Source organism: Emydura macquarii, unplaced genomic scaffold (genome assembly GCF_026122565.2).
Source record: "Emydura macquarii macquarii isolate MOO-44397 ecotype Brisbane River unplaced genomic scaffold, CSIRO-AGI_Emac_v2 contig_1477, whole genome shotgun sequence".
In the NCBI taxonomy this organism is placed as follows: domain Eukaryota; kingdom Metazoa; phylum Chordata; order Testudines; family Chelidae; genus Emydura; species Emydura macquarii.
This window is the reverse complement of record NW_027131614.1, coordinates 19,840,986-19,855,353: the sequence shown is the minus strand read 5'-3', so window position 1 is coordinate 19,855,353 and position 14,368 is coordinate 19,840,986. Positions and strand designations below refer to the sequence as shown.

At 38.4% G+C, this 14,368-nt stretch overlaps 1 protein-coding gene across 1 annotated transcript in view; it reads left to right on the top strand.

The window, feature by feature from the left end:
- The window catches only part of XKR4 (XK related 4), a 275,125-nt gene that overhangs the window by 132,314 nt on the left and 128,443 nt on the right, over window positions 1–14,368 (top strand). The gene's annotated exons all lie outside the window — the stretch shown is intronic.

Below are 14,368 nucleotides of genomic sequence, written 5' to 3'. Positions count from 1 at the left end.
GAGATGGGTGGGAATAAGAAGCTAAGGTTCAATCCAAAGGTAACACATACAATCAACCTGCCTTATCTGTCCACATCTACCCAGACTATTTTGACTTTTTTTAAGATGCACATTTGGCAGACAGAACAAAGAAGAACTTAACTCTCTGAATAAATGTCACCTATTTTTCTTGCAGTCTCCACCTATTCTTCTGTCCACCCTACTTCTTTGGTCTTGTGAAGATTCTTATGGCCACTTGTAAACCCAATGCCAGCATTATAATTATTTCCAAAATTATTATTCAGTATTTAAGGATTAAATTCCTGGGAGATGCTGGGGGATGTTGCAATTAGAATTGGTCATACAACAGTTGTCAAATTTATTCAATGAATGTCATTAAATGTTTCAGATCAAGTGGTTGAGGAGTAAGTGCCTGATCCTAGAGACTGCCATCTTCTGTATGTTTGTACAGCACCTGGCAGAAGGGGCGACTAATCTGGCTGGCCTCTCGGTGCTGCTGCAATGTAAAAGTTTAATAGTAGTAATCTTGTACCCGCTGAAGTTGATACCAAAGCTCCCACTGACTTCATTGTTGCAAAATCACTCCTTAATGTTTTATCAACCATTCTCCCCAGAGGCTCAAACTGAGGGACTGTTAGCCAGAATGCCCTAGCATCACAATGGAGTTAGTGCCTTGGGAGACAGGTCTTCTCATCAATAACCAGCACCTAAACTTAGAGGGCTTTATAGATTCAAAGTCTACCTTACATTCAGAGGTGTAATTTGCTATAGGGCAAAGGGGGCAGTTCATGGGCTAAGGTGGCCAATGCTCCAGAATTGTCCTGGTGTCTCCAGGAATTAAAGATTAATCTTTAATGAAAGATTGTCATGTGATGAAACCTTCAGGAATACGTTCAATCAAAATTGGCAGCCTTATCCTCACCCCATCAGACTTTTCATAGGTCTATATGAAAAGGTCCATTGTGGCTTCCCTTCCCTTCTCCCCCCAACTTTACAGGTTATAATAGAATCACATATAGGCAATGTCTATACTGGGACCTATGGGTGTGATTCCTAGTTCCAGTTAGTATGAGTGTAACTAATAGCAGTAGCTGTGGTAGCACAGGCAGTGCCAGCAGAAGGATGGCTGAGCCATGCTGAGTATGTACCCATGGGGTTTAGGCCGTGCCGCCCCTGCCACTGCCCACACTTCCTACTATTTATAAATAGTGGCCATCCTACTATTTATATTTGCATTAGCTCTCATCTAGCTAGCCCAAGTATGTGTACACAAACTGGGAATCACAGCCCTAATTCCTAGCATAGGCGTAGCAATAATGTTGTATAACTTTACCTCCCTCTCCCCACGCCGAATTTTTCTAAAATGAAGGCCCTGCTTACATTGTTCCCAGGAATGAGTGCCAGTTTAGGAAAATAAATATAATATGCTCCCTGTGACTAGTTACACTAAGTGGGTGACTGCCACCTATTGTAGCTGTAACTTCTGAGTGGACTTCAGTGGTAAATCCTTAATGACATTATGGGCCTGATGTGTCAGAGGTGCTGAGCACCTGCAGCTCCCATTGGCTATACATGGAGTTTAGGGTGCTAAGTCTCTCGGAAACTCAAGACTTAAATTAGTTTATATGGGCCCCGCCTGATGTAAGAAAGCTTAATTGAATGTTCATATTTTAACTGGCAATGGTACTATTGGGTGAGTTCATATCCCTTTACTTGTACATCTTGAAATGGGACAAAAAATTGAAATCTCACAATTTCAGATTGGGTCAATCAAAACATTTCATTTAGGTAATTTTTAAATGTTTTGTTTCAATGTTGACCTTTTTATAATATAGATTAATTATAGCTTCTAAATGAAAAAAATGATTTTGAATCAAAGAATGGTTTGTTTAGAAAATGTCAAAATAGGACATCTCAATAATTTCAAAACTTTTTTTAAACATTTTTTTTGAACCGGGAGATTCATCAAAAAACAACCCTTTCTTGCAAAGAGTTTTGCTTTCAACAAATCAACATTTTCCCACCACAGAACGTTTTGTCAGAAAATTCCCAATCAGCCCCACTCCCTTTTTACTATTACATCTGTGGAACTTATCCAAGATTCCACCCATTACATCCAATGTTCTAAATGTACAGATCTGGATAGCAGTGGGGTTTCCAAATCCACTCTGCTCATTGACCCGGACATCACAATGTCACATCAAAACATCACAATGCCATGCCCCTTCCTCTCTATTCCCATCTCCTACTGTACCCCCTGCCTCCCCTCCCCGTCTCTGACATGACCTCAACTCTGCCTTATGCCAGGCAGCTTGTGTAGAAAGTGGTGACGCTGGGTTTACATTGGTTGGAGATTACCCCCTCCACAGGGGGAATTCTACAGAGGGAAACTCCAACTGGTTTAAGTTCACTTTGTGCTGTTTACACAGAACACTTGGCAAACTAGAGCTGCTAGAACTAGCTCTGCTTGGAGAGCTATACCATCTCTCTTATGTCCAAGCTGGAATTAAAGAGCTGTACCTGCCACAAGGAGTCAACAGGAATCTGTCAGAAACTTCCTGCAGGGTTTCAACATCTGCTAATAGGTGAATCACCAGAAGAATCTTGCCATCCAGGTACAGGCAGGTTTAGTTCTGGGGATTCAATTCCAGTTGCTTCCCCCTCACCCTAAATGTGAACGGTTTCAGATTCAGGTTTCCCTTTATATCTCATTTATATATTTGACGCATGTGTCTTGGTTCAGAATGCCTTTTCAAATCAAGAGCCGTGATCAAAATGGAGCTTGACATGCTGAAACCCTTATGCCCTGCAGTTTCTTGCCTCTGTGTTAAAGAAGATGGAAGCATGACCTATATGTGGCCTATGGGCTATGCTTTGGCCCTCCTTCTATAGTTCAAGGCCTAATAGGAATCTCTTGGAATGGTATTATTCCATTCTTAGTGAAGTCTTTTTTAAGTCATAAGAGCCAGAATGAGGTTGTCCTTTTGATAAATAGATAATACATAAAGAGAGGCAGAAGAGGTTTATGTGGGTGTATAGAAACTTTCTTTGATTTAACCTTGTCTTACACTCAACTATGTTTTCAAGTATAAGGAATGGAGTTCGATATGGTATTTCCTTTTAGTGACATTTCAGCACCCCCCTCTTGTGACCAGGAATAGGCTACAGATAAAAGAGGATAGGAAAACTAAGGTTAAAAGCTAGTGCAGCTTTGTTCAGATTTTCATTATACATTGGCTGCAAACTAATGAATGACTTACAGTTACAAGGAGCCATAGCTGAAATTGTTTACAACTATTGATTTTGCCATCCTCAGTGCAATATAGCCTTTCCCTGATTTAATGAATGGTTAGTAGTAACATAACACGTAATAAATCAAAGCAAGACAAGATTGTATTTAGAGAAAGAACTAATGTACTATGTTTCAGTTCTCTATTTTAATCATTAATAAAAGTGTGTTTATAGGGTAATTTTGATGAAAAGCTTATTTCCACTTTGAAAATCGGATTGATGAATGAATCAGCAAGTACAGATTAAAAGATGCCATAACTAAATGAGGCAGTGTGATCCAGAGGATAACATACAGGATTAGGGCTCAGCAGATCTAGGTTCTGTCCCTAGTTCTGTCACTTGTTTGCTGTGTGACCTTGGGCAAGTCACTTCACCTCTGTTTCCCCTTTGACACTACATTGCTGTCGGGTCTACTTTGATTGTAAGCTTTTGAGGGCAAGAACAGACTCTTGCTATGTGTTTGTATAATGCCTTGAACAATGGGTCCCAATGGTGTCATTAAGAAGTAGGTGTAATGCAAATAATAAAAAATACTAACATACCTTGAACTTTGTACCATAACTGAAAGATAGCAGCCATAGTTCTGTTAGAACTAATGTGTATTACAGAGAAAAAGAGGGTAACCCCTACATTTAAAGAAATTATATAATAGTTTCCCTTATAACCACCTGTATTCAGTCGCTCCAAAAATTTCCAAAATTATTACCTTTCAAATTGATGTTTTCCAGGCTGCTCTCTGCCCAAGGGAAAAAATGTGTTTGAAAGGTAGAGTAAAAATGGTTCAACTATTTCTGAGACCTGTGAATGAGAAAAACAGAACAAACAAAGAAGAAACTCTCTTACCCAAGTTTTTGTACTGAAACAGTGTGGGAGGGTTGAAGTTTGATGTGGAAGTAGCTGTCAATGAGTAAAAGTGAATTATGAGCCTTTGAAAACTTGTCATTGTGAATATGTAACACATTTTGCATGCCTTTTTGCTAAGTTGGTAAGGTGTGCAACTAAGGGAAAGCCATGCTATGGAGGAGCTGTATAGCAAAAGAATTAGTGATCATCATCAGTGAGTGAGTGAGGCAAGGACTCTTGTGGAACCACTAACTGTGCCACTGCACTTGGAAAAAATGCCTCACTCAGCAAAAATGTTCAGCTTAGAAAATTTCATGTGCTGAGATTGTGTATTTTCCAAGTGGTAGGAGTCTGGTATCCTTCAAAATTCACGCACAGGACACACAGTTTTCATCACTTTGGAAGACTTTACTCAAGCCACAAAGTTTTCGGCACAAACCTTTGCACATCTGGGAGCAAACGGCAGAAAATGTCAATTTTGTGAAAAGGCCATATGGCCCTTATCACTGTAGTCTCTGAGCACCTTACAGTCTTTAATGCATTTCTCCACACAACCACCCTGTCAGGTAAGGAAGTACTAGTCTCTCCTTTTTTTACAGATGGGGAACTGAGGCACGGAAAGATTAAATGACTTGCCCAAGGTCATACGGCAAATCTGTGGCAGGGCTGGAAGTCAACTAGGTTTCCCAAGTCCTAGGCTAGTGCCCTAACCATTGGGCCATCCTTCCAGTCTACCATTGGTAGTATCCATCAATTAAAGCATTGATTTGCTGCTCTCTCTTGAAAGGTTGGTGCTGTGTACATGACTACTCAGCAATAGATCCAAGAGAATATCTAAAGCTTTATTTCATGACTGAATCAAAAACGAAAAATTGTCTCAGGCTGACTCAAAACAAAAAAAGTCTAATTTTTCAGTTAAATAAAAAAAGTTAGAAAAAAGTTATTTTGGATCAAATGAAACATTTACCTTTTTAAAAAATAAAATTGAAGTAAAATTCAAAACAAAAAGTTGTTTCAAATTAAAAAAGATCTAAATGTTTGGTTTAAAAAATATTGAAACAAAATGTGTCACATTTTCTGGATTTTCTTTTTCTTTTTTTTTTTTTTTTGAGGGATGTTTCAATGTAAACAATTTGCAGACTTTAACACAAATTCACAAAATGTTTCAGTTAACCCGAATCTGCACTTTTCAGTGAAAAAAAAAGTTTGTGCAAAAATTTTTGCCCAGCTATACTCAGTGCAGACATTGGGTGGAAAGCAAGGGCTGAGCATGAATATGCAATAAAAGGTGGTAAAATCCCATTTAGATCAGATGACAGTTTTTGACCTGATGGTATAGGCAGTCCTCTTGGCAATCAAACATATGCCTGGAATTGGACACACATTCAGGTTTTTGTACTTTTTGGGAAGAAACTGATATGAATTTCTGGCTGTGGAAGACCACATAATGTTCTGAATAATACTGACAGACCAGCTAGCATTGAGTTGTGACATATAGAGGTTCCATTTAGGGCACAAGTCTGCAGAATCAAACAATAGCCTGTAAATACACAGTGCTCGATCTGAAATTGGTGTCAGCAATCAAGACAGTCATTTGCCCTTTCTCTCTTCTTCCCACTTGATCAAAGGGGAAAAGATGAAAAGCATTTCTTTCAAAAGGAAAGGAAGGTGAAATCAAAGCTAAACTATTGTAACGTATATCCTTACCAATTTGATGTGAAAGTTACTCAAATAAGACTTTTACTTTATTCTTGTACTCAAGTTGACTAAAGAGTTCTGCAAGAAAGTAGCTTAGTCAGGCAAAAGTATGAAAAAAATCATAGAAATTATGATCCTTCCAGAAGACTCTTTTCAAAAGTACTTTGCTGAAGATAAATGGTTGTTCTCTCTCTTTTACACATACACGGCTTTGTGTTGACCCCTGTTGGTGGTGGCTTTAAATATTTCTTGTAAATATTTGCTACTACAAACTTAGGTTTATGTAAAATCCATTCAACACTCAGTTATTGCTGTCCGGGATTTTACTGTGGAGCTATCTATAAAAGATAATCATAAGGATGCTAGGAAAGGCTAGTTCCCTTTCCAGATGCCTGTGGAAATAAAGGAGTTTGGGACATGTTACAGACATCCAGCTAACACACTTTTGCCACCTGACAAAAATCCACCAATTCAGCTTTTCACACTGTTTCTAACTGATGGATGACTTCATTTGCACAGCTATGGATTTTACAGTGGAATAAGCAATGGTGTAGAAAATTGTCTGACAAAAACAAATTCAGTTGGGGCAAAATTATACTTTTATTTGTTCTCTTAAGAGCAATAGGAGTAATAGGATTTTTGCTGGAATTTTTTGCAGCTTGGGTGAGTTTGGAAGCGGTGTTAAGGCTGTTGCAGGCAACTTTAGAGAAAGGAGATTAATAATTTTGGTACATACCTATATGAATGTCTTGAATGAGAAGCCCAGCTTTCTCACTGAGATGATCATTCTTTCTCTTTTGCTCCTCCTCTGTCCTAAGCATGTCAGTTTTTCCTTATTACATTTCTTTATTCATGTTCAGGAAGGTTAGAAAAATAAGCAGCATTAGAAACCCTGAAGATCTGTTTTCAGCAGACCAAGAACAGTACGGACAGTACAATTTCAGCATTTTCTCGTGCACGAAAACTGTATCAGTTCAAGTTTCTAGAGGGTTCACTGTTTTATGATAGCACATTTAACTTGAATCAGCAATTTTCCATCATACGCTGTTAGTATTTCTTTTCCCATATATGATACACAAGTCTCATCATATTAATAGAAATGTGATGATACAAATATGATATGATGGACAATTTTTTACATGGTACAACTTTCATGTTGTATTAGTACAAAATGCTGCATCTGACCATTCTGCCTCATTTCCAGCTATGCCTGTAAGCATACAAACAATACCTGTAAGCATATGAACTTGACATGCAGTTTTGTATTTGAAGTAGTTTGCATGCATATTGCATTCAGTCCACTCTTGGTGAAAATGTGGGTTCCATGCTTATATTAGTTTTCTTCATGGTTTTGCATTCTTGGCTAGGTCCCTTTTGGATGGCACATATCATCTGCACACGCAGTGCTACTTTTATGAATCAGGAGGAATAAGGGAGTGGACATGCTGATACACACTGAAATCCAAATGTGTTTCTTCCACTTGGGTACGCACTTTTTAGTGAGCCCATTTGTAAAACATGACTTGAAACTTAAATCATGAGACTGTCAAGGATGCTGAGGAAGATTTGTCGTCTTTAAATTAAGGTGAATCTATTTGTTTAAAGAAGAACCCAATAGAAGTTATCGAGATGGTGGGGGTAAAAATTGTAAGGTGTCACTGAGGGTTAGTGGAACTTTCCGGGAAATCTTCATTGTGATACATAGTTCTCTATAGAAAAGGGCTTGTAAAGAAGCATGTTTCTATTGTAGAGTGGTTTTAGAAGCAGTGTTAGTGAAACTGCATATGTAAGTAATACTCTCTAAGCCAAATTTTGCCCCTTGATGCTAGCTCCCATTGAAGTCAAGAATCATTGTGTATCCACCTCCCAGGGCAGTGTCTAGAGCTTTCTTTTCTTATTAGGCTTTGAGACACACACAAAAAATGATTAATTTGAACTGCTTAATTAATAATACTAATTAATGGGTCAAATCTTTTTTAACATGGATTTGCCTCAAAGATAACACTTAGCACTTCTGTAGTGCTTTGCATCCTCACAACATTTTGTTAAAAAGTAACTATTCTAAAGTAATTGGTAAGGGCTTAATTCCGCCTCCCTTCCTTACAGTTAGCAAGCCATGCTTTACATGGTAGGTAGTGCCACTCAACTCACTGGGATGACTTGGGGCAGGAAGTTCCGTTCAACATGAGTAAGGGAGGCAGAGCTGGGCTCTGAATTAACAAATGTAGTGGAAACATTGTGGTATTCAATATAAATGAAAGCACAACACTCATGAGGATAAAATTAAAGCTGGAATGGAAGTAACTTATCAAGGTATGTGTATGTGTGAGCAAAGATGACATACCTGGCCCGGTACTGCCCCATCACATACAGCCTCAACTCCCACTGATTCCAATAGAGCTTAAGGGATCTTAGAACCCTGCCAAAGAATGAGCCTGAGTATGGTGGATGCCTGGTGGAGCATGGCGGTACACAGGGAGGCGTGGAGTCACTGATCATACTTTCATGTCAATTGCAAATGGAAAGAAAATAGCAGAACAAGGAGTTTAATTTTTCAACTGGTATTATTAAAAGTGAAACAAAGTTAAAGAACTTGTTGTATGTGGTTTAATTAATTTAAGCTGAGCTTGTGTCAGGGAATCCATCCATTAGTGGTTGCTGTGATGATTAAATCTCACGACATGGAGCCTGGGGCTGTTTCCTATAACTGAGTCAGCATGGGAAGGAGTCCATCTCATCTTGTTGGCACAAGTGATTCTGGTCCATGCCTTACAGTCACTTCAGTAGGGCGAATGCTTGAATTCTGTTGACTCTTTCCTTCTAGCAAACCTCTGAACCAAAAAAATGGTTACATCAGTTATCTATTTAACTGCTCTGGTTTTCTCCCTGTCCTTTAAATGAAAGGTTATTAAAATCAATGTAATTAATCTATCTTTCAGTTATTCTAAGCAGTAACTAAAAAGTAAACTATTTACTTACACGGTATAGGAAAGTAACCATTTTCTAATAAGACTATGGCCCACGATTTCGTTCGGAGTTGAATAAAATCGCCCAGTGGAACTGAAGTAATGAGACTGAATTATGTGCCCCAGTTCTGACAAACTAAAGAAAAGTCTTGAACTCTCTCCTTCTATCCACCTCAACAAATTTGTATACCTTATAAAACTCCCTTATTTACCTAGTGAAATCAAGTCAGGATGCTGTTCTACAGTCCCTGTCATGTTACCTTTGACTTTAATTATTATGTTAAACAATGGCTTGAAGCCACAGTCCATGTCTGATGCAATGCAGATCCACTGAGAGTGACTGAACTAGAAATTGACCAGAACCCAAAGTTCAGCTCTGAATCCCAGATTCTTATCAGGAGTGTTCAGGCTCAGGCCCATTTCTAGTCTGAAATTAAAGAGACTAGTATCCAATCCTAATCATTTGCATTTCCAGCACATAACAAAATCAAAGACAGTGTTATTTTTGGCTCTAATTTACATTTAGAGAATCAGAGATGAACAAAGCATTAATTAATTGCATTGTTTGTAGATGTAAAGTTTGACAAAAGTGTCAAGTATTATTTAAGTCAATTTTTAAACAAAATCTTATTCATTTTTCTATGGGTAGAGAATAGCTAGGTGACACTCTGTGAAGTGTTTCTTACTGCTTTTTTCTAAACACAAGTCTTTTGACAGTGGAGCTTCTTATCACCAGGGTTCAGAATGAGCTCAACCCTGAGTGTTTGCAGAACATGATGCAAAATCTACTTTTCTGTATAGGCAGTCCCTAAATAAAATGTCATCTAATGCAAAGGACATTGGTCTGGGAGTAAGGAAATCTGGGTTCTGTTCCCATTTCTTTCACTGACTTGTGTAACTCTGGATTAATTATGAGAGCCTTAATTTCTCAGCTCTAAACTGCAGATACTGATACTAACCCTGTTTTTATAAACTGCAAATGATCTCTGGATGCAAAGTATTATATATGTAGAGCTGGTTGGAAATTTTTCATCAATATGTTTGATTGAAAAGTGCTATTTTCATTTAAATTGACACAATTCCCTGGAAGGAAAAAAATGTTTCAGAAATTTTTTGTTTTGGGGTATTCCAAAAGTTGGTTTTGGAATTCCATGTGGTATGAGATTATGTAAAAATAATATACACATGAAAAAGATCCCATGAAATTAAAAAAAAAATTAAAAATGGAATTCTGAAACAAATTTTTTGGAAAATTCTGATTTGAGGGAAATTTGAAAAAATATTTGTTTTCATCCTGATTTGGACCAGAAACAAATTTTGAAATGTTGATACCACCTCTCTCTAGTTCAGCTAAGTATTACTACTACTTCACTTATGTATTAGGAAAGAACAATTCCTTTTATTGCAGGAATTTCTGTATGAAATTCTTTATAGTTTGTGTTATGCAGGAGGATCTCTCTTGCATCCACTTTATTTACTCTCTAACATTTACTCTTGAATAGTTGAAGCTGACTATCCAATTAAAAGCAGAGTTGCAGCATTGAGCAAAATGCTCCTTGTGATTGCTCCTTTTAGAAAAAGTATGTATTGCTCAAGTCTTTGTACTTCTCTCAGATGATAGAAAGACATTCATTCTACTATTAGCTTTTGATAAGATCTCACAGCTGTACAGTACATTTTTGGAGGTTGCATGATATTAATCTTTCTCTGTTTTATAGGTGAACTGTGAAACATAATCTTAAAATCAGTTCATTAACTTCTGTAGGCAATTACATCCATGCTCTCAAATGTCTTTCATTTTGAGGGTCATTGCTCATTTTAGTCCCAAAGTTACCTGTATTCTGCACAAATTAGGTGTCCCCTCACTTGTATTATTGAAAATCATTTACACTAGAAATAAAGATTCATGAAAGTGCGATAATAGAAAGCTATTTATACTGAATAAATGAATCCCCCAGCATTTTAAATTTCCTGCATCAACGTGTTTTTTGTCTCTCTCATTTTGGGACTGTATCACACGATTACATCCCAATTTTGGGAGGGTAAGAGTTATGATTACATCTCAGGGACAACTAATGCCTGTAGGTTTTGTCACTAATCTAGGTATTTAATAGGAATTTAAGGGCCTCTCGCAGTGGCCATTGAAGTCAGTAAGAGTGTTTCCATTGATTTCAGTGGGTTTTGGATTAGGCCCTAAGCGAGACCTAAGGCTGGTCAGAACCTTGCAGGATCTGGGTAATCTGACAAACGTGCTCACATTTATTCATCTTGAAATGGTACTTCCAGCCCCACTATTTGTTTTACCCTCCCAAGTGTGTAACTGATTTATACTGAATACTGCAGTAATAACCCCCGATGTAAATTTAATAAGACTTTCAAACATTGAGAAGTTCGTTAAGATGAACCTGATCCAACTCGCACTGAAATCAATGCAAGTCATTCCACTGACTTTCGTGGGAGCTAGGGCTGGGGCCTAAGAGCACTAGGGGGTTTTAAATCAGCTTTAATAAATGATCAGTGTAAATCCAGGAACTTCCACAGGCTTTTCAAAACATATATGTTTTTTAAACATCAGTTTTTAAAAGTAATTAAACTTCCAAATTGAGACATCTAAAAAGCCAGACATCCGGGAAAAAATTATCTGTAGTAATTCAGAGCCCACTCCATCTAACACCCCTTTACAGGCCATTGGGCATATTTACCACTAGTAGTCAAAGATCAGTTAATTGCCAAACGAGGCTGTCCCATCACACCATCCCTTCCATACATTTATCAAGCTCAGTCTTGAAACCAGCTAGGTTTTTTGCTCCCAGGGCTTCCCTGTGCCAGAACTTTACTCCCCTGATGGTTAGAAACCTACATCTAATTTCAAGTCTAAACTTCCTGATGGCCAGTTTATATCCATTAGTTCTTGTGTCCACATTGGTGCTGAACTTAAATAACTCCTCTCTCTCCCTGGTATTTGCCCCTCTGATGTGTTTATAGAGAGCAACCATATCTCCCCTTAGCTTTCTTTGGTTAGGCTAAACAAGCCAAGCTCTTTGAGTCTCCTCTCCTTAGCCCTTCTTTAAAGAGAGCTGCACTTCCTTACACCGGGGCTGAATTTGATCCCCGTCTCAAAGAATTTTAAGAACCCTAGGGAGAGGATTAGGCTAATAGAATAGATCTATATATTCATTAACGCATAATTTCACTTTTCCTTGGCTCATCCTTCTACATTAAAAATAGCAGCACAGTTCTGTAGCAAGTTGGCATGTGAATGTGACTCAAATACCCACTTGGCACCCTATTTTCCTGGTGATTATTGTGTGGAATATAGTACCCTTTGGCCTCATTGTCAGCTCCAGCCCAGCTGGTGTAGCATCTGCAAAAAACAGATGCCAAACTCTGTAAGGTATATTTTAACAGCAGTTCTGATCTTTGGTTGACTTCCTGCAGGGTCTTGCTTGAGGGCAGGAATGCAGCCACCTTTCTCAGTTGTAGTGGACGGTCATCTGGACTTAGGTATCCTGTAAGAATCACTTCTGTTTACTGTATGTTAAGGCTTTTTTATGTGTATGTGTATGTTAACACTTGTTATTTTTCATATCAAAGTCCCCACATGCCACAATGAAGCTGTATTCACTACTGTCTTGTATATGCAGTACTTAAAATATTACTATTTGACCTACTTTTTATAGTTCTGTTTGCAAAGTCCATGTCTTTTTTTATTAATAATTATTATTAATGCCCATTTTCTCTTTAAAATGTTTCAAGCCTGTTTACTCCATAAAAGAATAAAACAATTCATTCCATTAGCCCAGCTCTTGTGAGCAACCCTGAAACAAAAAGACAGAATGATTTTACTTTCTCCATAGTTCAGACTGCATGACGCTTTCTTGTATCAGTCTAAGTCCTCTAGAACAGTGTTTCTGAATTTTAAGTTGGCAACCCCTTATTCAAAGTCAAAACAATTGACTCCTTTATATTTACTATAAAAGTAAGAGTAAAATGTGCATCAATGATAATAATAAGACCAGATTATTTATTTGAGTGTGTGTTTCAAGAGGCTGACAGAGAATACTTGACCTGGCAGGGTAAAGGTGTGTGTGGAAAGGAGGAATGAGATTTTTCTTTGCTTTTTAGATTGTAATAACATTTTCAATGACCTTCTAGGGGTCGCAGCTAATTGCTTGAGAAACACTGTTCTAGAAGCCATAGAAAAGGTGTTTTGAGCTTCAGATTTTGTATGGATGGCCAGAGGCAAAAGTGTTGAATAAATGGAGCTGAGTTGAAGAATGCTTATTGGACTTAGGTGCAGACCTGTTTTAGTCAAATACTCTTGGGAAAATCTCACGCACAGTAACATTTTGGAGAAGTAGGACTGCATGATATTATACTTACTACCAAATTAGGAGCATCAAACTCTACAGAATCCACTAGGGGTATGACGAGAAAGAGTGAGAGACAGAGACCTACAGAGACAGTATGATCTACTGGACTGAGCACATGTCTGGCGACCAGGCATTTCTGTGTTTAATCACAGTTCTACCATCCTATGTGGCGTTAGCAATCCTTTGCATTATAGCACCTTTCATCCAAGGATCTCAGTCTAAGTTTTACAAATGAGAAGCAGTTATACAGGACATTTGACTTTCCCCAGGCCTGTCAGCAGCAGGTTTGGGACAAAAATCCAGATTTCCTTTGTCTCAATCCAAAATTCAGTGTTGCTAGACCATACTGCCTGCTATTCAAGTCACTGTTCCCAGGTAGCAACTCCAGGGGTGCAAGATACCCCATTTCATGTTCCACATGGTGGTAATAAAATGAAAGAACTCCATGCTTTCCATCTTTATGCCCCAAGGTCATATCTCTATATAGAATCAATTCTTGTTTCTTCTTCATCCACACTTATGCAAGGTTTTTGGACTGGAAATCCAGCTTTCCCAGTGAACTGAGTCCGTCCATGACAGCTGTTTACTCTGTTTTTAGGTGGTGCTTTGTTTTCCTTTTCATTACACTCTCTTCCTTGCTGTGTGTTTCATTAGACTGACTGCTGTCAGCATATTTCATGTACTGCATGCCGGGGAATAACAGAAGAGGACTCCATCTTGTAAAACTAAACTGGCTTTTTATTAAGAGAACTATTTAGAGAAATGCTAGAACTTCAGCTAGCATTCGAGCCATGTGCATACAGACTAACTTCCTAGTGCATCCTCCAACTCTTCCCTCATGCAATCTGTGGTCATCTGTCTAAGTTCCATACAGGTTGCTACATCCCCAAAGGGGGTGGGGAGGAAGTGGGGCCATGTCTCTTCCCCACCTGCCAGCCCCAGAGAGGAGAGCACATACAAAATGGCAAGGGCCTATGGGAGAGTTTGTGTCTCTTGAAGCACTGTCGCCTCTGCAGCTCCCCAGCTGGAAGCACAGCACTATCACTTAAGGCTGTATCTAAAGTCATAAGGGCCCAAACATGGCTAGTGGTGACACTGCTTTTCCATCTTTGAAATATAGATAAATACATACCTACTGTACTAGAGAAGGGGCCTGTGGACATGCACTTGTTCAAGCTTTTATGGCACTTTGAAAAT